Source organism: Neovison vison, chromosome 7, assembly GCF_020171115.1.
Source record: "Neovison vison isolate M4711 chromosome 7, ASM_NN_V1, whole genome shotgun sequence".
NCBI classification, from domain to species: Eukaryota; Metazoa; Chordata; class Mammalia; order Carnivora; family Mustelidae; genus Neogale; species Neogale vison.
Genome location: NC_058097.1, coordinates 183,852,338 through 183,879,531, shown reverse-complemented (window position 1 = coordinate 183,879,531; position 27,194 = coordinate 183,852,338). Strand labels below are relative to the sequence as shown.

At 35.5% G+C, this 27,194-nt stretch overlaps 1 pseudogene; it reads right to left on the bottom strand.

Annotated features, from left to right (window-relative positions):
* Positions 1–26,052, bottom strand: part of LOC122913598 — a 107,261-nt pseudogene extending 81,209 nt beyond the window's left edge.
* Between the last annotated feature and the right edge of the window lie 1,142 nt (positions 26,053–27,194).

Here is a 27,194-nt window from a genome sequence, read left to right as displayed (position 1 = left end):
CAGCATCTCTGAAATCAGTGGTATTAACTCTATTTCATTGATAGGGGCAATTAGAGGTGCCAAAGCCTTGCTGTTTCTACAAGTTCCCTCTGAGGGAGAGCCAAAGTAAGAACCCAGATAATTTAGACTTGAACATTTGTATACATTTTACTGAGCCATTCAGTATTATTACTAAACGTTATAATTTAAATGGGTAGATCTCATTCAGGTACATTTTAGAAGTTCTGCTAATACCCATCCTGGATGTCTCTTTAAAGCCTATCCACATAGCCTCTTCAGGAAATTTTAAGAGAAAGTATTCAAGATTATCCTCCAATTTTTAAAAAGTAAAAAGAGGAGCTATGGAACTTAGAAAGATTTTCCCCTTCGGGACCAATATTTTTTTTTTTTTTCTACATCATTCTGGAAATAATCACTTTCTGAGGAAGTAAGATGTAACCTCAATGGAGGTGGTGTTTTGCTGGATGATACATGCAATCATCATATGATATTATGGGTTAATATTAACGAAGGGATGAAACATACACAGAAACTTTGTGGCCTAATGCCTATCTTCTGCCTCATGGCACACTCTAAGGTCTCAAAGTTGGCTTAAGCCTGGCTTCTTCCCACCCTTCCTGCCTGCTTGTCCATCTGGAATCTCCCCTTCATTCTCCTCCTTCTTTCTTTTTCTCTTGCTCTCTTTTTTTCACTTCCTCGCTCATTTCTCTTACTCTTTATTTTCCTCATCCCTTCCATCTCTTTTCTCTCTCCTTTCCCCCTTTCTCCACTCTGTCTCTTGCTCTCTTTGTCTCTTTCTCTGTTTCCTCACTTTATTCCCCTTTTTAAATTTTTAAAAATTATTTTTATTAACATATAGTGTATTATTTGCTCCAGGGGTCCAGGTCTGTGAATCATCAGGCTTATGCATTTCACAGCACTCACCATAGCACATACCCTCCCCAATGTCCACAACCCAAGTACCCTATCCTTACTTCCCCACCCCTCCAGCAACCCTCAGTTTGTTTGTGAGATTAAGAGTCTCTTATAGTTTGTCTCCCTCCAGATCCCAACTTTATTCCCCTTTTAAGTGAAAGTATCTCTCTCTCTCTCTTTTTTAATGCTACACAATAAAAAATAATTCTATCTCCCAAAGTATTTATTCCTCTGCTATTCCTATTTCTTGCTTGGACCACTTTTTAAATGTATTTATTTATTTGTTTGTTTATTCACAGTCATGAGCTTAATATATGACAAAGCAAGCATTGTAAATCAATAATGAAGAGATAGCATGTCAATACTTGTTGGAAATAATCAAGTTAGGTCTTCATCTCTATAATGACCACTTGTTTCCTGCTGGTCTCCCCAGCCCAAAATATTTCCCCTTCCTCATAACTACTCCTCCTGGATTTCTTGGTATAAAAAAAATCAGATCCTCAGAGAATGGCTTGCTTGGGCCAGTTTTAAATGTTCCCGTGGGGGAACATTGGATGGAAACAGCTGCATTCAAAAGAAAAGTTTCTGACAAGGCACATATGAAAAAAAAATTACAGCAATCACTTTCACAACTCTGGTTAAGCCAAAATTTGTTTGTGTTGCTGATTGTTCTATAGTAAAAACTGCCATCAATGAACAATGCTTTCCATTCTTAGCACATTTAGAAATTATGTAAATTAAAAGAGGAGACAAGAATATTCTGATGCGCTTGAGTATATCTCTGTGTAATGACCACAGTTGTCCCATTTATCTCTTCAAACTGTCAGTATCAGAGGCTTCCAATGGAGAGACCAGATTAAAAAGGCAAATGAATCATAAATAAGCTTGCTCATCCTTTCTGCAGATGACTGTCTAGTTTTTGCTTTAGCTTTATTTGAAATATACATGTCTGGTGGAAGCTAATATGGGACTTGGAAGGGATAATGAATAGGGAATGCATCCATTCATAATGGTAAGAGAGACTTTAAGTGTTGAGGCTTTTAAATTTCATTTGGGATCTGACGTATAGGATTATCTGTATTTGGATTTAGAGCTATCAAAATTTCCATGAAAATGGCATGGGAAAAAGATAGTGGCTTGAAATGCAAATACATTCTTCAAGTCAAGAAGTAAATATTTCTTACATTGGCATCAAGTTTTATCTGCTGTAAATAAATGTGTACTTTTGTTATTAGTTTAATCTTGTCAAATTTATATCATTAAGTAGATCATTAAACAGAGAAATACGCTGAGGTTTTTTGTGTGGTGGATAGTGTTGATTGCCTACCCGTTACCATATTTCTCTGATACCCCTGTCCATAAATGTTTGCATGCAATTCCTGAGATGCTGAAGCTAGATCGGGGCAGTCATCAAGCTCATGCTTATGTGACAGAATGAAAAAATAGAAGGTTTTAGGAACCTTGATGAGCTTCTGAATTAACTTTGGAATTGTTCAAACTCTGCATTTTCGTTGGGTAAGATCAGAGACTGGTAGACCCCTATTAGAGATGATGGTTTTTCTACTTACTGTGAATCTATTCTTGGGGTTCCAGAGAAAAGTTTTACTTCTGCAGGAGTAACAAGAAACAAACAGTTGCATTTTGACAGCTCGTGTAGCAGTGATGTTTGAAGACACATATCACATTCACTTGGAATGATGTCTCAGGCCTTTGTTTTTTGAAGATTTTATTTATTAATTTGACAGAGAGAGCGAGAGTGCACAAACAGGGGGAGTAGCAGACAGAGAGAGGAGAAGAAACAGGCTCCCCGCCAAGCAGGGTGGGCGATGCTGGGGCTTGACTCCAGGGTCTTTGGGATCTTGACCTAAGCCGAAGGCAGATGCTAAATGGCTTAACTGCTTAACTGTCTGAAACACCCAGGTACCCCGGTTTTTGTTGTTATCCAGAAAACTATGTAACAATCCTAAATTCTTGGAGATACTGGCGGAATCAAGACCCTGTTTCCTATACCAATGCCCTTAATAACCCATTCTTATATGAACTTCTACTCATTCTCTGACCCACTTTTCTTGAGCCTTCACTCCTGGTTTCTCAGAGAGCTTTGAAAATAAGCTATACCTGCACCAATGTCCTTGTATCAAGCTCTGCTTTTAAGTAGATCTCTTGCTAATACACCAATTGTCAAATATACCTAGTGTCATAATTTTAGAAATTTAAATTGTATACTTTCCAAATGATCAGAAATGATCAAACTAAGAAAGTTTTGATTTTGCTTGTTAAGCCAACTGGTTGTAAATTGACTGCTGTAAAGGGCTACAAATCTTCTATCTGACTGGCGAAGGAGGGTGGGTATGGCTAAGGTGGAAGCCAGTGCCCAGAATGCTGATGCTAAGGTGAAGCTCACAATCTGGAGTAAAATTAGATCTCAGAAATCTGAATCTCAAGCATCATTAACTGAAAACCTAGTTAGAGGTTTCCTGTGTGACTCAAAGATAAATGTAATTTTAGTTTAGCCATGATTTTATGAGTCTGAAAGTGTTTCTTACATTCTGCTCACTGCCCTCCTACCACCAACCTTCCCCCTTCATAATACCTCCCCACAATTTCTGGAAAATCTTCTTTTTTTAAATTTTTTTATTTTTTATAAACATATATTTTTATCCCCAGGGGTACAGGTCTGTGAATCACCAATATGGAAAATCTTCTGTATGGAATCATATCATCCTAGCTTAGTTTAATTGACTATCATATGGTATATGTAATTACTATGTGTGGGCATGAGAAAAGCCTTAAAATAATGAGCTAAAATTTCAATAGGGGATGATTTAGTTGATTTTATATTTTAAATGGTTTTTTTTGGGGGGGACCAATAAATGGATAAACAAATAAGGTATATAATTTAAAAATGAAAAGGTATTAAAGTCCAAATATACATCTTTATCAACTCTATTTTATAAATATAATTTAGACGTTCAATATATAAGAGACATGCAAGCAATTGCAGGAAAATACCTGTGGTCATAATGTACTCTTCTCCCTCCTGGTATCTTTTCATAGAATCATCAAAACTTTACTATATATGTACTCTCTACTAAAATCGTATGTTTATTGGAGGCAGGTGCAATGTCTGATTTATCTTTACTGCACCCACTGTATATTACCATAGTGCTTTACATAAATACTTCATACTTCACCTCCCCCTCACATACACTCTCCTGAATTTCAGAATCATATTACCAACTGCCTACTTTACATCTGCACTTGGATGCCTCACGACAACTCAAGCTAACCATGCCCATATCCAAACACTTGATTTCACCCTGAATGAAATGTATTCTTTCCATTGTCCTCTCATTTTAGTAAATGTAAATGCCATATGTTGGTTGCTCAGACAGAAGTCTTAGGTATTCATCTTTGGCAACTATCTTTCCATCACGACACACATCTATTGCACAAAACAACAACAACAACAACAACAACAACAACAACAACAACAACAAACAAAAATACCTCTATTAGCTTTACTTTCCCTATTGATCTTCTTGACCACTCCTGACCATCTCTACCCTTAACATCCTTTTCCAAATCATCTTATGTCTCATTGAATTATTGAAGTTCCTTCATTATTGACCTCCTTCCTACCACTTTCTTCCTCCTTTACTGTGTATTCCCCACTCAACTATCAGAGCTTCCTGGCAAACTGAGTCAAAATCTAGCTTGTCATTAGTGATCTGGACCTCTATTACTTCTCTTACCTTATCTCTTGATATTCTCTTTCTTGTCCACTCTGCTCTAGGACATTTTCTCTTTTCTGTTCTTTGGATCTGCCAAGGAGCCTTTTGTCCCAGGTCTGTTACACTTATCATTTATTCTTCCTGATATGGTATTCCTTTAAATATCTGATGTCTTACTCCCTGTATTAGTTTTCTAGGGATGCTGTGACATACTACAGACTTATATAATGGAAATTCATTTTCTTATAGGTCATTGGGCTAGAAATCCAAGATCAAAATATCAACATGGTTAGTTTCTCCTGAGGACTCTCTCCCCTTGTCTTGTAGATAGCTGCCTTCTTCCTTTTGTCCACAAATGGCATATGTAGACATGATTTTTTTTATTCTTCATATAAGACCTCAGTCCTATTGGAATAGGGCCCATCCTTATGACTTCATGTAACCTTACTTATCCCCTTAAGGTCCTTCTTTCCAAATAGAGTCCCATTGTGGTTAGGGCTTCTACCTACAAATTTTGGGAGAACATATTTCAGTTTATAACATTTTCTTATTCCTTTCATGCCTCACTCTACCAGCAAGGGCTTTTCTAACCAGCCTCTGAAAATTGCATTCCATTCACCATCACCCTTTTATTGACCCCCATCCATTCTTCTGAGCCCAAGTTTCACTTTCTTACATTCCAGATAGTGTGGATGCATGTATCCATTTTCTTTTAGGAATGAAGTAGGATGGGTAATAGTTCAAGATCTGGATTATAAGGTTGATAGAAGAGGGGACTTATGGAAGGGGAAAGGTGAATCGTTTAGGCAAGGGGAGAAGAGTAGACCATCTGAACACCTGAACTAGGCTATGGATATCACTCTTTTTTTTGTTTGTTTTTTAAAAGGTTTTATTTAATTATTTGATACATATAGAGAAAATAAGAGAGAACATGAGAAGGGGTAGGAGCAGAGGGAGAAACAGACTCCTCACTGAGGAGAGACCCCAATGTGTGGATCAATCCCAGGACCCTGAGATCATGACCTGAGCCGAAGGCAGAGGCTTGACTAACTGAGCCACCCAAGCATCCCTGAATATCACTATTAGACTTGGACCAAGAGGAAGCAACAGTAGAAGTTAAAATGGATCCCAATCAGCCAGAGGTGCACCCTGGCCAACCTGAAACTGCATATCCCATCAGTTTAACTGACACCAATAGAGTGCCTACGGATGGAACAGTCATACTTGAGGAGTCATCAGTCCGGAGAATAGCACAACACATTTAAGTCAGTTTTAGAACCCTGTTAATGTGATGGTATGCGCACAGTAAACCCCCTCATACTAGCAGACACTACCTTGAAGTATAGCAGGGGAGAAAGAGGAGAACTGAAACACTGACTATATATCTCAAAGAAACCAATCTCCTATAAGTATATCTCAAGTTATAAAATTAAACTGTGATGTCCAGAATTCGCATTCCTCTCCCTCAAAAAAATAAACTTTGGTTCTTTTTTATCCTCCTTACCAGTGCTTGCATGGGCTGCAAGAAGGATCCATGAGAATATGTCGCTTTTAGAGAATAAATATCTTTCTGCAAATTTGAATGTACTATGCATAATTCCCAAAAAACTAGAAATCCTATTCCAGGAAAACTAATGCTACAGATCACATATATATTTTGAAGTATATGCACGTTTAAGGTTGTTCAGACTCAACTTATGCCCGAAATTCACTCTTGGTTCTGTCAGATCATTGATTTGACATTGATCTGATTTGATTATACGTAGATAGATGATATCAGCTCTAATATTGAGGAAGTAGACAATGCAAAGTAATTAGTCACAAAGCTCTTTTGTAAGCCTCCAATATAATGAACTCTGGGCAAATTAGCCCGTAAGCATAATATCTCCCATTTTAATTTGATTTCTGAGCTCCAGAATTAGGAGAGCCATCAGTAAGATCCGTTGTTATTTTGCCCAATATAATTAGAGGGTCAGCAATTTGATCTTGCCTTGATGACAAAACAATTATCTATGGCATCCCCTTTCCCATTTTGGAAAAAATAAAAGCCTGTGCTTACTTAGGTTTCTTTTCTAATTAAGTAGAGCTCGTCCTGGTTTCACAGGGATGGAATGAGCAAGGCATGAATGTCAGAACTGAAGCTCAGCATGAGTATAAAGTATATCCCAGGCAAGAGGACTCACAACCATAGCAGTCATGATTCTCGAGCACCCTCACCTTATTACCCTCCTGTCTCTGTCTGTATGAACTATCTATCAGCCTTTTTCTTTCCCTCCTGTGAGTGTCACAGTCGCTCTCCCCTCCCACCTCGCCTACATCTGCACGTGAGCTCCCAGCTATTCAGCTCTATGTCTGGTCATTTCATAGTTCTCCATTCCCTGCTACTGGAGGTGGGGGTTTTTCAATGGAATTACATTTCCTAGTTTCTCCAGGAAATTATAAGAAAATAGAAATCACTGTAAAATGCTATAACAATTAAAAAATGAACAGTTGTTTTGCTTCTTTCTTTCTTTTCTTCTCTTTTTTTCTTTCTTTTCCTTTACCATAGCAGAAGTTTGAAATTCTGTCAACTCCCTTGGTAAACCATTCCAATTTCTTATACTCTTTGATGACAAATTTCTCTTAAAAGACTATTTTGGAATTTTTGACATTCTGTTAGACCCATTTCTTACCTTAGCAATCAGTATTCAATATTGTGGCTTACATTTAAGCCACATTTAATGATGGCTTACATTTGACATGTTAAGTTTCTTTGGCTTTTTGCTCCCTACTTAACAATTTTTGTTTTTTCCTGACTTATAAAAATAAGAGTATGAACCACATATGAAATGGCTGAATCTCTACTTCTATCACTAAATAGACAATGTTCCAAATTTATTTTTTCAAATGGTCTCTTTTAAAGTTGGGGAGTGATAGCAACCTGAATATACCAGAGAAAATGGGACCAAAACCCACAGTGTGCCTTATAGACTATACTAGAAGAAAAAAAAAAAGTGACATTTTTTAATGCAACTTTGCATAGTGAAATTTGCCAAGTACATGAATCTCCCCTTGTAATCTTAGTTTACTTGTCTTAGCTATAGGATAACCCCTCATCTGAAGTAAAGTCGCATGATACCTATTTTAGGGCTTGTGCATTTACCTACCAGTTCTTACCAAAGCCAAGTTCCTACACTTGCTCTTAGCCAAAAGGCCGAGAAGCGATACCAAAGCCAAGTTCCTATACTCAGAGTTCTTATGTGTCAGAAAAGCATGTGTACAGATATCTGCTGTGGCAAATTTAGTTGTGTCACATTGAGTAAATTGCTCAATCTTGCTGATTTTGTTTGTATCGGTATAACATGAACCATCATACAATCTTTGTAAAATAGTTCTGAGGATTAATGAATTAATAAAGAAGTTTAAGCACTTTGCATGGTGCCTAGCAAGTAATCAAAGCTTAATAAATGATCATTGCTTTGTTTCTTTAGTTTTATTATCATTTCCAATTTTCTCGGGGAGAAGAAATTCTCTCTGGGATTTATGTTTTCTCTAAGGATTGTGTAAAACATATTGACAAGCTATAATTAAAAGGCAATTCTCCTCTTGTTGTGGGCAAATAAGCATTTCTAGGAAGCACTCTTGTAACCTTGCATTTTTTTCTGGTCACTAGGTTACATAAAAAGACTTATTAGAGCGTTGCTAAGTGAGTGGTACATCTCTTCTTCCCATATGACATCAGGTCTCCCACAAAGTGCCTGTTTTGAGCTTTTAGAAGAGAGTAGAAATGATTCATCTGTCCTATATCCATTGAGTTGTTGAAACCCTGAGATAATTGTAAAATGTAGTCGAAAATTCTTTAACACTCCTCCCATTGATAGATAGCATTTATATCTTTTCCTCTTTATCTGTACAGACTTGTAACTGTTTTACCCAATAGAGTACAGCAGTCCTGACTCCAGGTGACTTCTAAGGCTAGCAGATATAAAGCCATGACATTTCTGCTCTTTTTCATGGATCCCTGAGCTACCTTATGAAAAGTTCAACTACAGTGAGGCAGCCATGCTGTGAGGAAGTCCAAAGAACATGGAACGGACATTTGTAGCTCCAGGGGATAGTTTCAGTTAAGCTCAAAACTGCAGTCATCCCCGTCCAGGTGCCAGATATGTGAATGATAAGTCTCCAGCTGAGGGTAGCCACACCCCCACCCCAGCCTTTCAGTCAAATTCAGGGGAGTCTTCCCAGCGAAGTCCCCAGACAGTGTGAAACAGTCAAACCATCAGTTCTGCCTTGTCCAAATTCCTGGCCCACAGAATCTCTGAGCATAATAAAATGGCTTTTGTTTTATGCCACTCACTCATGGGGTAGCTTGTTATGCTGCAACTTATAACTGGAACACTCTCAGAATTTTAGTAGATCTGCTGGGGCAGAGAGGTGATTATGGAATGATCAGTTAAGACTTCCCCAAAGAAATCTATTCAGATGAGGACAAGGAGAGCTTGGAGTACAGAGTGGGGTCAAACAAACAACTTCAAGGGAACCTGCTATATGGTAACATATAGGATTGAGAAATTAACTTCAAGAAAGTCTAGGCCACCAGGTTTAGGGAACTAGTGTAACAGAATTCCAATCTCCTAAAGAAGTTGTGGAGGAAAATATTCAATAGAAGAAGACCACACAGATTTAAAAACAACCCATATAATCAATTACTGAGGAACCAGCAAAAATATCAATTGGACTGCATCAGTTAAAACTGATTTGTGCGTGTTACTGATTATTGCCAGATTTCTTAATTACAACCAAGATGTTTTATCTGTAAGGCTGGGAGGTTTGAAATGCCCCAGGATATTTAAAAAATACTAGTGTATTCCAAGAAGATAATTGTTCTTTCATGTTAAACATATATCTCCTTTAAAAATTTACTTTAGTATTAAAATTTAAAAACAAAATACAAATTTTCTCTTTCATAAAATATTCACATATACCTTCAGAAAAAGATCTATACATTATAGATTAGTAGTCAAAAACCTATAAGGGTATTTGACACATGGCAAAGTAACTCCATTTGGGAACAGTGACAAGAGATTTCAAAAAGAAATGAAGCATTCCAGCTGAAAAGCTAATCCAAATGTGAGAGTTCTAAAAAATGCTTTGCTTTTGGGGCACCTAGATGGCTCAGTGGGTTAAGCGTCCCACTATTGATCTTGGGTCAGGTCATGCTCAGGGTCTTGAAATCAAGCCCTAAGAGGTTTCACACTCAGGAGGAAGCTTGCATTGGATTCTCTCTCTCCATTTCCCTGTGCTCTTCCCTTCCAATTCCCCAACCTTGCACACATGCTCGCTCTCTCTCTCTTTCTCTCAAAAAACAAACAAAAAATGCTTTGCTTTCTTTAATATGATTTGAATGTTTCCTAAATGAATGCAGATGTTTTTTCTCACAGATCTATGTCAAATTGTTAAAAGATACATTGTGGCATGTATGCATAAAATCAACATACAGACATTTGTCATGCCTTACGTTATCATCAGATTTGGAGATATCTGCAGAACACAATAGTCAAGAATAGGATAGTTCATGGTTCTTAGATAAGGAATTATTTATTTTTCTTCAACTCTGTCCCATATATGCCTGTTTCTGCTTCTACATTTTGTGGGAGAGCATCTAGGCTATTACTGGGCAACATTTTACCACTGGCTAAGATTTTTGTGGTGAAGATTAGCATCCAGATGCAGCACTCTTTTTTGTACCTCCTGCAGGAAGTACACACACAAAGATGGAAACTTTCAGGATGTTCCCCATGATCTTCAGCTGTAAACAGGGGTACAAATTGAGACTAGAATCTCTTCTGCAGATGATCCATTCTTTGGGTCAACTTGGGAATTGTGGGGGTTGTTAAACCTTTCTTACACATCCTGGCTTTAGCCATAGTCCTAAGTCAATTTTTTTGCCATAATTATGCATAAAGGCTTATAAATTTGCAAACCATTTGATTTTTGATTGATTGCTTTTGTTCTATTGAGACATCTTTGGCATATAAAGTTAGAAGGTAGTTAAAGTGGCCATCGGATTTTCACTTGATTTTTCTTTTTGCCTCAGTTGGAAAAGAGGGTTGGAAGAAGGCTTGAGTACTAGGATTATTATTAATCCCTAAACAAAGGCCTGAGAGTATTTTATAAACTGCTTGGAGAGGACTTGGCCTACATCTTCAGAATAAGAAGAGATGTAAACTAAAACTCATTTGATAGCCAGGCCTTGCAGCTTTCATGTTTCATGAAAGTGAGTGCCTTGGTTCCAACTCTGGCAGTTTCCCAGAAGAAAGTTCAGAGGTAACTTTGAAGTGTTGTTACAGATAACATCTGTATTTGATGTTTGCAGGAGACAGAGCTTTTGAGTATATATTTGACATATTACAGAAGTATATCCCACTGATAATTTGGGGGTTTTTTGTTGCCTAAACATATAATGGAAGGCATAGTATTAATCTTCATAAGCTCCTATGTTGGTTTCCTAGAGTTAGCTTTACAAGGTACCACAAACTGGGCATCTTAAAACAGTAAAAATTGACTATCTCATAGCTCTGGAGGCTAAAAGTCAAAGATCAAAGTGTTAGCAGGGCCATGTTCCCTCATGAAACCTGTAAGGAGAATCCTTCTTTGCTTCTTGTCAGCCTCTGGTGGTTTTCTGTCTGTCTCTGGCATCCTATGGCTTGCAGCTGTCAATCTCTGCCTTTGTTGTCCCATGATATTCCCCCTTGGTGGGTGTGTGTATCTCTGTCTCTTCTGTTCTTATTAGGACACCAGTCATATTAGATTAGAAGCCTTTTGTACTCCAGTATGACCTCATCTTAATGGGTTATGCCTGCAACGATCCTATTTCGAACTAAGGTCATTCTGAAGTACTGGAGGTTAGGACTCCAACAGAACTTTTAAGAGTATGCAATTCCACCCATAATGGTCTCCTAAGAGTAATTCTTAGCTTTATTTTAGTATACAGTTTTAGATCACATTTTCTTCCCATTTCCTAAATTGCAACAGTTAGAGCAAATTATAGACAGGCACATTTATGTATAGTCTAGTATTTCCAAAATATATAATGATTTTAACATCTAACTATCTCAGAAGCTCCTTTCCCACATCCTTCCTTTTTATTTTTTGTCTTTCTTTGTCCTTTATAAAAGGCAAACGATGCAAGAATACATCCCTAAATGATTGAATTTATCCGCAAATTGCTTCCAGGTGCTCATATCACTTTCTCTCCATCTTCAACTGAAAGACCAAAAAAAAAAAAAATTTCAATGTCGTTGAAGAGCAAAATCATGAGGAATTTAAATAGTTTTGGTTTTCACCTCATTTTCCTTCTGAAATATTTCTTGTTTACATTCCTCTGGTTTACATTTACTTACACTTACCATATTACACCACTAGTATCATTGTGAGATTTTTGTTCATTCTTGATTTTTCAGTTACCAACATAGCACAAGGTTCACAATAGGCACTAAGTAAGAGTTGATTGACTTCAATGTGGAGTTTTCAAGTGCTTTAATTCACTTGAAGATACCTAAAGTATGACAACCTCGAAAGGATTTATTGGTAAGAAAGAAGTCAGAACAGATTAGTTATAAATACATATAAGAAAGAGTTGAAATTCTGAGGACATCTGTCTATATTCTGTTTTTTATTGCATATCTAAATGGTACTTTAGAGGTGTTTGAAATGACTATTACTCCGTTATAAACTCAATATATGATTTTAATTTAATTGGCATTCCTCCACCTCTGTTGCTTATAAGAAAAAGAAAAAAAAAGATACATTTAACAACTGCATATATTTGCCTAGATTTGCCAAATATTGACATTTTTAAACTGTTGTTGACATCCTCCCTCTTCCCTCAATCTTTTGAAAATAAATTGAAGAGACCATGACACTTTATCCCAAAATACTTTAGCAAGCATCTCATAAGAATAAAGACATTTGCAGCAGTATCCACTGAAAAATAAGATTAATTCAATAATACCATCTCATACATAGTCCATATTTAGTTTGCACCAAAATTTCATTTATCATTACTTTAAAGTCAAAGATCCAGTAAAAGTTGATGTATTTGATTTGTATGCTTCATTAGTTATGTTAAATCTAAGATAGCCCCTATACCTTCTTTTGTTTTTTCCCCACAGCATATACTTTTTCATGGAGTTTATGCCACCTCCCCTACTGAGCATCCAATATTCTACATGTCTCTATTCGTTTCCTCATTACTAGATTAAGATTCAACACTTTGGGACAGAATACTATAAAAGTGATGTTTGTATGTTTAGTGTATCAATCTTGGAGGTGTGTAATATTCTATTTCACAATATTGGTAGTGTTGAATTTGATTTCTTGATTAGGAGGCTGGTCAATATAAATGATAAAAGGTGGTATTTTTGGAAGGTGGTATGTACATGTTCAGTTCCTCTGAAACCTTTTATCAAATGGTTTTAACATCTCTTGATGACCCTTACCTGGATAAACTGTTACATGGGATTATGAAATGGTGTTTTTCAATTCTGTCATTTCTTCAGAATTTTCCTATAAAGGGGAGGCCCCCCTTCATCTCTATTATTAACATTGCCATCATTGCCATTATTTTTAATATCACTATGCTAAATTCCATGTGTTATAATCTGTTTATCTTATTATTCAATATTCAACTTAATTGAATATTGTCTCATCTTTGATTCATGGAATTCCCAGCCCACTAGCTCCTGCATTCTTGTTTTCAGGCACAGTGTTCTAAATTTTCTGTCTAAATTTATAACCATTCATTTCTCCAAGGAACTGGTTTCTTTTTTACTAGGGAATGGTATTTTGAAACCAGTATCTAGGGCTTGGACATCCTTAGGATACTGAGATGTCATTATTTCTAAGCCCTTTGAGTGAATACAGTTAGAAAAATAGTTTTACTGGAATACAAACCTATATTAATATGTCCAATTCTCAACCAAACCCACGGCATTTATTCTTACCCTCCCTACTTCACATTTGTTTGATTTTAGCTTCTTAGTCAGTGAAAACTATGGTTTTCAAAAATACTTAGTATATATACTCACTTGCCTTATTCCAGAACATATTAAAAATAATTTTGCATCATACGACTAACGCTTTTACCAAAAACAGACCTATAAATCAATCTCAAGACTTTTTTTTAACTTTCACTCTTAGAATTTATTTCTTGAGAAGAGTGTTAAAAAGTTATGTGAAATAATTATTTGGTCTGGTTTGCATACTTACAATTTGATATAAAGTTAAATTTTATAATTTCTATTCTTAGTCAATTTGAAAATTTTTCCATACTTTATTCTGTATTTTAAATCTGCAAAAAATGGATGTGTATTAAAATTCAAACTACTTAAAAATGATACTTGAAAAATTCAGACTCCCATTCCTAGTCCCTCATTTATACCATCTACCCTGCAAAAGTAATATTTTTCATTAATATCTGGTTTATCTTTCCTATGTTTCTTTTCTTTTTGCAAAAATAAACATGAACCCCCCCACACACACACATAAACACATGCAATACATATATTCTTATTTCTCCTCTCTCACACAGAATTAGCCTGCTGTATACATTCTTTCATACCTGTCCTTTTTCATTTGACAGTTCATGCTAAAAAATACTGTCAGTCTCTAGAGGTCTTCTTCACTGTGCTTAAGCATCATGGTGCTACATTATGTGAATGCACCAAAAGCTTTTCAGGCCAGTTTCTTATGAATGTCATGTATATATATGGTTTCCATTATTTTACTTTGTCACATCATTCCAGAATGAATAAGTAATAAGCATGTGCATGTCTTGTTTCATGTTGGTGGGAGTGTAGCTTAATTACAATTTCTCATAAGTGCAGCACATTATTCTTCAAAATTGTCTTAAGTGCAATTCTCATGAGATAGCCATGTTCGTAATTTTGAAGAAAATTCATCAAATTCGCATCCATAGTGGTTGCATCATTTTACTCTCTTACAAGCAAAGTCAGATAGTGATGATTTTTCTGGGACTTATCTAAGAAGTTTATTGTTATCATATAAAATTTCTGTTAAGCATTGTCACAGTGAAAAAGATCTTACTGAAGTTTTGTTTTCCATTTCTTTAACTATGAGTAATTTAATGATCTTTTCACATGTTTAAGGGACCTTTGTCTACGTTTTTCTGTAAGATGCTTTCCTTGACAGATGAACTGATTTCATATTATAGGAAGTTACAAAAATAATAGAGTACCCCAATCTTCATCCACTTCCCCCTAATGGTAATATCTTACATACCATAGCACAGCTATCAAAAAGTCAATTAATCTTTTCTAACTATACACCATATTCAAATTTCATCAGTTTTTCTACTCAAGTATTTTCCTGTTCTAGTATCCTAGATACATCTATTTGATTTTGAGAACTATTTATATATTCATGGTAGTGGTTCTTTTCCTGTAATTGAAATTGCCAATATATTCTCCCAATTTTCATTTGTCTGTTTCCTCTCTTTAGAACATCCTTCTTTCTTTCACTTGACTCCATTTGATATATCCCTGACTATTTGTAAGCTGGTTAAATTCTTGTAATTCTCTCTCATAGCTCTCTCAGAGTTTTCTCCACAGAATTTATCAATTGTCAGACTTTTATGTTTGTTTACTTGTTTTGTCTCTCTCCTCATTCAACTCTAAAAGCATGAATGCAGGAGCTGTGTTTAGTCACCACCATACAAACAACTGGAAGACTGCCTGCCATGTATTAACTTTTTACCATTATCATTTGAGTTTCTTAAGTAAATCATGGAGAAAGTGTACTATAGAAGAAGCCATTGAAAGAAGTGAGATTATTTAGTTTAAAACAAAGAAGTTTAAATAGGAACATGATAAATATTTTCAAATATTTAAAGAGTGATCACATACAGTAATATTATTTCTTGTATGTAACTCCAGAGGCCTTTCAGAACAGCCAAAATTAGCTATTTTTTTTTCTAAAATTAGAAAATGTTTTCCTGGTGTTTTTTCCTAAAATTAGAAGAATTAAAAAATGGAATGGAAGTGTCTTCTGAGCCATGGAGTATTTTCAAAGAGAAAACAGATTTCAGAGAGGTTGGAGAAGAGGTTAATGCATAAAGTTGGTTTGACTGAATAAATTCTACTAAGTGTATTTCCAAAGCTAAGATTTTATGAACCCATGAAAATAAACTTTCAGGGTAAATGTTGATATAACCATTCTCTTAGAAGAAAGAAATAATTCAGTTTTAGCCCAAATGAATGAATTCATCATGGTGAAATTTTAGCAATTACACAGCTAAGTGGAAACCTATTGTGGGTAGTAAATATTTCTGGTCACCAAAAAATAATACTGTATTTATAATGTTTTCTCAGATCATCACAAGGATCATGCACTAATCTGATACATTTATTAAAAAGTGAAACTATTTGTATGTGTTATCAGTTCTCATCTTTAGACTTGAGCTGGAGTTTTGCAATTTATATATGAATTAATGAAAAAGAGCTAAAAACTGAATTCTAACACATGAAATACACATTCCTAGATTGAGTATATCATCAGGTCCTTAGGCAGCACCTGAAGCACATGAATTAATGCACAAGCTTGAGGAATAAGAAATTTATATTAGTGTTTAATCTCAAATTTCATGGAATGAATTTTGGGAAATAACATGTCCCACTGATCATGTCAATGTTACCCTGGCATCCCACAGTACCCTTAAAGATGTTCCATTCATGGGCCAGCCTGAATTTAATTCCCATCTTACTCACTGACTAATGAGAAATTCAGTGCTGATATTTAATTAAGTGCTAATCTGAAGGACATACATGCACTAAACCTAATATTAAAGTACATGGCAGAAGGACAAAGTCTGTGAAAGACAATGGAAGTGAATTATTGAATTGCAAATATCAGAACCTATGGCTCTTTTGCTTATGGCGGGCTACCAATTTGGAAAGGTCCGCCATTTTTAAGTTTTCTTTAAGGCAGACATTCTACATATCACCATATGCTCAAAAAAATTCTGTGGTTTTATAATCTCTTCTACATTTTTTTAGTTCGTTGTATTTGCCGCAGAGGGTGAGTTTGCAAATGCACCTGCACAGTTTGATGTTTATAAAAATGGCAATTATGATGATGTACCATTGAAATAAAACTTTGCTGGATAGAAATTAAAGAGTGAAAACAATGATCTGCTAAAAACTATTATTTTGTCAGGCATTCCATTCATCAGAATTGCAATTAATTTCTTCCTCTCCATCGTCATTGTGGTTGAAACAAAGACCAGTAATCTCACATCTGGTTACAGATTTAAAAAGAGAACACTTCCTTCTTTCACAAAGCTCTGGAAGTATTGTGTTTACATTGTTCAAGGAGATAGTTAAAATTCTCTGGTGTTCAATGTTTTATATTTATTGTGATTTAGACTCTGGAAAATTTGCAATCCAAGTATGGAAGCAGTGTTTTATTAAAAATAAATGTCTTAAAACAGCCTCCCTTGCTTTTCAGTTGCTTCGAAATGTCTGCGATACTGAGATTTAAAAAATAATGTTAGTGCACTGTTAGCATTCACTTTACATTTCATAGGAAACAATAGCTATTTTTGTACACAAATAAAATCCAGAGTCTATAAGGGTTAGCATTCATCTTGTCATCTTATTTGTAACCCAGCGCTTCATTCTGGCTGAATCACCTCGCTGTATGAGTTCTGTCATGATCTTTGGCTTTGCCGCCTGTATACATTCTGCTTTTCTTGTTGACTTTCTTCCTACTCTCCATCCAGCCACTACTACTAATGTCAGAAGACAACATGGCTTTCCATATAGTTCTTCCTGTAAATAGTTTAGAGTTTAGTTTTATGTTTATGGTGGCTCCCTGACTCTGTTTCTTTCCAACACTTTTCAACGAGGCAACTGTGTTAGTGTACTCTGACTATATTATAAAAGGGCCCCAGATTTGGTGACTGAAACAACATAAATGTATTTACGTAGAAGTCTGAGATCAAGGTGTCACAGGTTGGTTTCTTCTGAGACCTCTCTCCTTGGTTTGTACATAGCCATCTTCCCCCTGTATTTTCAAATGGTCTCTCTCTGTATATACTTATGTACAAATTTCCTCTTATAAGGATGCCAGTCATATTGGATTAGGGCCCACACTAATGACCCCATTTTAACTTAATTACCTCTATAAGACCCTAACCCCCAAGAGAGTCACCATCTGAGGTATTTATTCTTTGGTTAGACATTTCTTAAGACTTTAGGCCCATTTTTTAATTGGATTGTTTGTTTTCTACTTGTTGACTTCTAAGAGTTCTTTGTATATTTTGAACAACAGTCCTGTTGTTCAGATGTGTCTTTTGCACATGCTTTCTCTTAGTTTGTGGCTTGTCTTCTCATTCTCTTGATGTTGTCTTCTGCAGAACAGAAGTTGTTAATTTAATTTTTTAAGATAGATTTATTTATTTATTTATTTAATGGAGAGAGAGAGAGTTCGTTCACAAGTGGACAGAGCGGCAGGCAGAGAGAGAGGAGGAAGCAAGCTCCCCACTGAACAGAGAGCCCAGTGTAGGGCTCAATCCCAGGACCATGGGATCACGACCTGAGCCAAAGGCAGAGGCTTACCCAGTGAGCCACTCAGGTGCCCCAGAAGTTGTTAATTTTAATGAATTTTAATTTTAATTTTAATGAAGTTTGGTTTATTAATTCTTTCATTGATCATGCATTTGGTCAGATGTAATTATGTAAAGTGTTTTTTTTTTCCTCTGGCTTCTTTCAGAATTCCTCCTTTATCTTTCATTTTCTGTAGTTTGAAAATTATGACTAGAAAAAGTTGAGTTTTGGGGTTTTTGGTTTTTGCATTTATTCCCGGTGTTGTTCTCTGAGATTCCTGGATATGTGGTTTACTGTCTGACATTAATTTGGGGGAATTTGTCAGTCATCATTTTATCAAACTTTTTTTTCTGTTTTTGCTTTCTCTTCTCCTTCTGGTATTCCCATTATGCAACTACAAGTATCTTTGTAGTTGTCCCATAGTTCTTAGATATTCTATTTTTTTCCCCCAATTCTTGTTCTCCTTGCCTTTTGATTTTCAAGAATTCTTGATATGTCCTCTAGCTCAGATATTCTTTTCTCAGCTCTGTCCAGTCTACTAACAAGCTCTTTAATGAGATTCGTATTTGTTATAGTGGCTTTTTTTGTTTGTTTCTTTGTTTTTGTTTTTTGTCTCTAGCAGGTTTTTCATTTTGTTGTTCTTTTTTTAGGATTTCCCTCTCCATTTGCATAGCTCATCTGTTCCAGCATGCTATCTACTTCATCATCAGAGACCTTAGCATAATAATCATGTCGTATAATTCCTATACCCCTACTTCATCTGGTCTGATGTGTTCTCCCTCTCTTAAAACTGAGATTTTTGTCCTTTGTTTGGCCTTGTACATTTTTTCCTGATAGCTGGGCAAGACGTACAGAGTGAAAGGGACTGTAAATAGGCCTTTAGTAATGTGGTGGTGAGATGTGTGGACAGGGAAGGCTTTCTACAGTTCTATAATTAGGACTCAGTTTTGTTTTTTTTTTTTTTTTAAGATTTTATCTATTTATTTGGCAGAGAGAGATCACAGTAGACAGGCAGGCAGAGAGAGGGAGGGGAAGCAGGCTCCCCTCTGAGCAAAGAGCCTGAGGCGGGACTCAATCCCAGGACCCCGAGATCATGACCTGAGCCGAAGGCAGCAGCTTAACCCACTGAGCCACCCAGGCGCCCCAGGACTCAGTTTTTTAGTGAACCTATTCATCTATATTAGGAACTTCATATGAGCTTCTCAGTGTTTTTCCTCCTTTTGGTGAAACAGTTCGGATAGAGTTGCCTAGAGTTGGATATTTCCTTTCCTCTAAATGAGTGAGGCTCTTATAATACCTCAGCAGGCTATCCTCAGTTAATTAGTTTCCCATGAAGGCAGTCCTTATTAAGAAGAATAGAATGCTCCTGTGTATTTCAAAATGGTTCCCTCTGCCCTCTCCCAGCCAGAAACATATGAGGATTTTTGTCCTGTATTCACCTTGAGAATCTCGTCAAATTCCTGGAAGTTGATTCTGGAAGTTGATAATGGATAAGTGGATCCCTTATCCACACTGAGCTTCTGGCAGTTTGTCAATTTCACTTCCAGTTTTCCTACATGGGTACTGATTCCTGAGGTGGTTTCTTCTGTGAGTTTTTCCTCAGGTAAGCCACGTCTCCCTATATTCCTCTGTCTCTCCAGTCTTGGGAGCAATGGTTTACTGTGTCTTCTCCTCTCTTAAGGATCCAAGAAGAGTTGATTTTTCACTGTTCAGCCTTTTATTTGTTATTAAGGTAACTTCAAGATATCTCACATGTAAACCAAATACCAGAAATATTTAGATGGCTATTTTCTTGGTATAGAGGAAAAAAAAAGTGTGCCCCTATGAAACTCCTAGTGTGGTGGATGAAACCTTAGCTGCAGAGTTAGGTACATGTTTGGGTTCACAGTTTAAGTCATTCTGCTGCTTCTCTGCTTCTCTGACTGTAAACGTTGACTAGGAATCACTACTGCCACACATACAGCTGTGGATCAAACCTGTGTCACCATACAAGCTTAACAAACTGGCTTTTATAAGTAAAACACCACTGGTAGTTAATGCAGTAATTAGCATTCACAGATTTTTTCAGTATCATTGAACTAAATTTGGAAAAATTTGTATAGAGAAGCACAGAGATAACATTTTTTATTTATTTTATTCCTTTACTGGTTTTATTCATATCTCCTCTTATATTATATTGTCTTTTAAGATTGAGCCATCAATCTCTAAAATAGAAATCTGCAAAATATATTTTTACCAGAGGCAAAAGGGATTCACTTAGCATTTTATGTTAAGTTAGAAAGGTTGAGACACTTTTACAAGCACCTTATTTGGATATTTATGAAGGTACTGTTTCCCTCAGAAAAGAGTCTTTATATACCATTTGGAGCATTTTAACCTCTCTCTTTCTCCCCATTAGAAGTAAGCTTGATGACATATGTACATACGTAAGATTATTCTTCTCCAAGGCTCATTATCTCTTCCTTAATGCTTGGGAATTATGATCCTAATGGCTTTCTTGCTGCACTTAATGAATGATTTTTCATGTTCTACCTGTTCTTGTCCAATTCTTTATAAAGAGAAAAAGTATTTTAGGATGGTCATAGATATATATATGTAGTGATTCTCCATTAGTAGAGATTGGCACTGCAAAGTACTCCAGTTTAAGAATATTATGTCTATCAGCCAAAGGGCACCACTCAAGCTAATGGAGTCTTCATTTCCTGTAATGACTATTCTACCCTTTACATACAAGCAAAGGACGAAATACCAACGAACTACTTTAGAAAAAAAAAGTAGTTAAGGAAAAAAAAAATAATAGGAATAATCTTTGCAGAGATTTCTAGGCATCTAAAACTTGATATTCCTTAAGTATTTCGTCTTTTAATATGCTTTTTCTCTGGTTCACATTAAGATGCTTATTACTTGAAGAAGATTAAACTTTAGAAGTAGACATTATTAAAAAAAAAAAGAAGTAGACATTGTTTTTTGTTTCTTTGTTGTTTATAGAACTCAAAAATATAAAAAGGGAAAGAAGTCTAGATAAAACCTAGGAGGTTATTTCTTTTTTTTCCCTTCCACTTGAGAAATCAGAAGACTTCTCCAAAAAACACAGAAAAGTAAATTTAGAGGATGGAAATAATAATAGACTAAACCTGTGTTTACTCAAGAGAAACCTATTAGAAATGTCATAAAACTGCCATATAAGAAATTTTCAGAAATCAATAAGAAGTTTGCCTCAGAGAAATGCAACTCTCTACATATATATATGTAATAGTTTCATGGTGAATATTGATATTGAGATTACAGTTTATAAATAACTGATAAAGGTAGCATCAGTCCATGTTTGGTTAACCGATTTCACAATAGAAATTTGAGACATATGAAAGCTGAATAATATTTTTTTAAAATTTTTTTAAAATTTATTTTAAGCATAACCTTATTCATTATTTTTTCACCACACCCAGTGCTCCATGCAATCTGTGCCCTCTATAATACCCACCACCTGGTACCCCAACCTCCCACCCCCCCACCACTTCAAACCCCTCAGATTGTTTTTCAGAGTCCATAGTCTCTCATGATTCACCTGCCTTCCAATTTTTAAAGTTATATCCCAATAAGTCTGAGTTGAGAACTCTGAATCTGATAACTTTTCCTTGGTACATACTATAATTTGAATACAGTTTGAAAATCTTTTTAAGTATTTTACCTTTATTCATTTTTAATCTTCCTTGTAAATTTAGAAATGTTTTGCATTTTCCATGTGAAGTACATTAAAATATTTATTCTAAAAATGGTTTTGACTAAAAATATATTCATAAAATAGTTTTTAAAATATTCTTTTCCTGAAGCAAGTTTTAAAAGTTGCAGATTGACCTGGAATATTTGATCATCAGATTATTACTAGTGAAATTCTCCATTGGATTCAGAGAGAGAGAATTGTTTGACTGGTATTTATTTCTTAAGATAATAGTCTTTAGCTATTTTTTTAGTCTTTACAAGATAGATATTTACTCCAAACCTTTATCTATCTATCCATCCATCCAACCAACCTCTTTTACTCCTTTATTTTTCCCAGAGCCAGTAGGAAATAGAGAGTTTCTAAGATGGTTTAAATAAAATAAATTAGTTCAACAGAAGAAACTAGGCTAACGGTCAGCCAGTTCAAAGCCAGAAGGGATTGTCACATTCTGAACAATGAACAGATGAGGCAAAAGAAACTTAGAATTTTTGAATCACTTCTCTAATTCCCCAGGGACTCATGACTCCTAAATTAGAGCTCATTCCACAGACACATCCAGGTGAACTGTACATATAGCTGTAAAAAATAAGTTGCTCTTGGTGTGCCTGGGTGGCTCAGTGGGTTAAAGCCTCTGCTTTCAGCTCAGGTCATGATCCCAGGGTCCTGGGATTGAGTCCCGCATCGGTCTCTCTGCTCGGCAGGAAGCCTGCTTCTCCCTCTCTCTCTGCCTGTCTCTCTGCCTACTTGTGATCTCTCTCTCTCTGTCAAATAAGTAAATGAAGTCTTTAAAAAAAAAAAAAAGTCTGTTTCTTGGTTTGCCCCTCTCTCTCTCTTTTCCCCTTTGCTCATTTGTTTTGTTCCTTAAATTCTACATATGAGTGGATCATATTGTATTTGTCTTTCTCTGTCTCAATTTTTATTTCAAGTATTTGTTTGACTGTAAACATGATGCAAAAGTATTTTATGCTGTTGAGGTCAGTGCTTAGTTGGCACATAATTTCACAAAGCACTGTGTGTCAGATAGAAAATGTACTGCAGTGGAGAGATCACTGGCTTTGTATGGAGACAAAACTCCTGTGAAAATCCAAGTTCTACTATTTTCTAGTTGTAAATATGTAGGCAATGTATTTAATTTCTCTTTGGAATCTCAGTTTTCTCATCTATAAATAGGAATAGAATTCTTTCTCCACCCTTACGTTAGGAGTATTAAATGAGATCGCATATCTGAAATTTGTGCTCTGCACATGGACACAAATAAGTAATAGAAAGTGTGAATTTCCCTTTCCTTCTAATTTCCCCCCTTCAGCCCTTCATTTTTCTCTATTTCCATGAGAAGTTTCCCACTTATTTTTGGGGATAAACCTTTCTTTTATTTTTTCTGAGAGCCATATATACCTGAAAGTCCAATTTCTCTTTGGTGCCATGCTCAAATAACTAAGGGGATTTTTGGTCTTCCCTACAGTTGTGAACTGAACAGGGAGGGATTTATTACTTGGCTGGTCTCTGTAATGTTGGCCAGAGCAGTTGAGGGTCAAGGCCTGGCTGACAAAAGTGTCTAAATGTGTGTTTCACTTGGACAATTAAAGTGGGAGGGTACAGGCAACATTTATATCAGTTCTTAACTCCAACTTTAATGAAGAGTTAAACAAATAAAATGAGCCTGCAACATTAAAACCTTACAATCCAACAATGACTACAAAATTTGGATAGAAATCTGAACAGGATTCCTTTTAATTAACTCATTGGTTTTACATTAATAGTGTGTACTGTATGTCTTATGCATTGGCTTGTTATTTAATATCTGATATCATCCTCAATTTACAGGGTAGTAAACTTGGCTCAGAGACATTTGACTGTGATTTGCCCAAAAATGTAAATGGCAGTCCTGAAATCTGAATGAACAGCTTTCTAAAAAGACTATACTTAAAATATCAGTTGTCAGTGGTACCTCAGGTCTTTGAACGGAATGATTCCTGTTGCTTTTCATTAGCTTTAGATCCAAAGCACATGACAGGCTTGAAAATTCTTTCAAAATTCCCAGTTCTTGGAAGACTGAATTGTTTTCTGAACTATCACAATTATTTCTGCTCTTTTTTTGCTTTAGTTCAAAACTGTTTTTCACTGAATGATATATGAGTGTGTAGCAACTTAATCAAAATGCCTAGAATTGAAGAGAAAAATAATCACCATCATATTTTGATCTTCTGTGAATAATATTTGACAAGTAGAAATAGTATATAAATAATAGCTAATGGAGAATGTTCAGCATTCACATTACATCTTCCTTCTGGTGGTATAAATCGTTGTTGGGAAAAATGCCATATTTTATTTGTTATGACCCTGAAGAGAGGAAAATAAATTTAAAAAAAAGAGCATTGTGGGGCTGGGGTATGATCAATATGAGATTTCACTGAAATATTAAATATTCTGTTGATGATAGATTGACCCCTTGTCTTCTCTATTGTCAAAGTTGTTAAAGCTGCAATACTTTGAGGCAAGAGGTGAAGAGAATGCAAATGCACTAGAACCTAGTAAAAAGTATGACTTATTGTATGAGTTTATATATGGCACAAATGAAATCATTTTCAGAAATAAAACTACACAGAGAAAGTATCTGATCAATGTAAATGTTATTATGTCTTATTTTTTGAACACTACAAAAATCTCTTGTGGTCATTCAGGTTCCATGTTTTCTGCTGCATAATTTAATTTTCAACAAATATGAAGAGTAATTAAAATGTAAGTTAGATTATATCACTTTATGCTTACCTCTTTACCGTCACTTAAAACAGTTTCTCAATCTCAACACTATGGACATTTTGAGCAGGATAATTCTTTGCTTTGAGGAACTGTCTTGTTTAGTGTAGAAGGTTTAGTGGTATTCCTGGACTCAATTCACTACCTGCCAGTAGCACCTCCCTCTCCCATCTGTAACAAAAACATGTCAGTATTTCCTGCAATGCCCAAATTGTCACCTAGTTGAGAACCATTACACTTCATAATGACTATAAAATAAATTGCACACTCATTATCCTACCCTACAAGACCCCAAAATGCTCTGTCCATATTTGCTCTCTCACAAATATGTAATAGACTTTCTTATTATCACTTTTTTTAAAAATTTCTCCAAATTCCCAAGATAATTCCCAAGGTAGGAGCCCTTAAACACTCAACTTGGACTGCTCTTCTGAAGACCTTGCCACAAGGTCTTTCTTGCCTCACATCAGTTGTCACTCCCTGGGGATCTTCCTTGTTCGCCCTATTTAAAATAGTCACCTGGCCCCTTTCATTGTATCACCTTGATTTTATACCTTTCACAAAACTTATTACTGTATTTTATATTTTGTTTTTGTAAATCTCCTTTCACTGGAATGTAAGGCATTTAACAGGTGCATTGGTTTGTTTAACACATTTTTTTATTAAACCTAACATTATTTTAAGTGTGAGGAATACAGTATTAAAATGCAGGATGCTTAAGGCTTAGTAAATATATAAGCTGTAAAATCAAGTAGGATTTAATTATATCAAGGCTGGAATAGATTATGATAAATATAAGAAATGATTTCAAGTTTTAGAAACCTGTATCAAAGGTGAGAGTCATTAAAAAATATTTAACTCCTATCTGAAATAGGATAATTAGCTTTATTATTACCCATGTGTATGATATGATAAATGAATAGGACTATGTCAAAAGAGAATGAGTGATATGAGAATGAATAAATAAGAAGTTCCCTAACTTCTTCAGGTATTAATAGCTGCCCTATCTTCTTTCTTCCCACTGTACCAATGCATCTGCCCTGTAATAATTTAACAGGAGACTTGCAATTATCTATAAGATACTTGAAGACAGAATCATGACTTTTCATCCAGATATTTGCAGCATACATACCAGTGTATGAATAATATTTGAGTATTGATTACTTTATGGATCTTGGTTTGTGTATTCTATCAATACCTATTGTTAAACTTGATATCAAGCACTATTCTAGACACTATGATTTCTATTATTATGCATGTTTTACTTTTGCTCTGAGGTAGCATGAAAAAATGCAACAATCGTAAGAGCTCTGTCCACCATCGTCCCAAAACAGAATAAAGAAAATCAGTAATACTAAGCTGATGGAACTTCATTGTTTGAGCTTTACTTTTCCCTAATTTGAAAGCCTGCTACTCAGTCAATGAAATTAATGATGGGGAAATTGAGAATCAATGAAAGGAAATGCGTTCTGTGCATTGTGTGTAGCCAAGCGATAGAATTCTCTGACACAGATGAGATCAAGTCAAATAATGTGGTTGGATATGAAAATAGAAGAGATAGCTTTATCTTCATTCATAGCACTTGCAGTTATTACTCTATTGATCAAACAAAGAAGAAATTTATCTTTCGCTTCTAGGCATATTGATAAGTTGATTGTCTGCAAAGATAAATGTGTGATATTTTGATCTTCTGTGGGATTTATGTTGCAGTGTGGAAACAGGGGAAGGGTTGATGTATGGGATTGATTCTAGTGCTTCCAGAAGAGATAGAGATCAGATACCTAGACTGAACCTGTGTGACAAATAGAAGGATCTAAACTATATTCTCAAAGTCATTCAAAAATAAGCAATGGGACAGTTATTAAAATAAAAGTGAATTGAAAGTTAAAACATTTTTACGGTAAATTTTGTTTACGTAAAATAGCCCTGGATTGATAGAAAAAGAAGGAAAAACATTTACTGAGTACTAATCTGCCATAAACATTTGAAGAGGTCTTACCTAGTCACCATAATGATTCTAGTAAATAGAGGAAAATACTGATTTTTTAAAAAGATTTCTTATTTATTTATTTGACACAGAGAGAGAGAATACAAGCAGGGGAGTAGCAAGCAGAAGGAGAGGGAGGAGAAACAGGCTCCTGCTGAGCCAATGAGGGACTGGATCCCAGGACCTTGGGATCATGACCTAAGTCAAAGGCAGATGCTTCACCAACTGAGCCACCCAGGTATCCTCTGGGAAACTACTAATTTAAAGCAAACTATGTGTTAGCAAATATTATATACTCTATGTATTGGTGCAATTTTAATATTCAAAATAATGCATGACATTGTTTTATATCTTAAAATAACTAAAGAAGGGCAACCTGCATGAGAGCAGTAAAGAAACTCATGGCTCTCTGATAACAGCTTATGTTAAAGCCTCTCAACACCATTTTTCCAAAGAGAAAATTACAGGTCCTAATA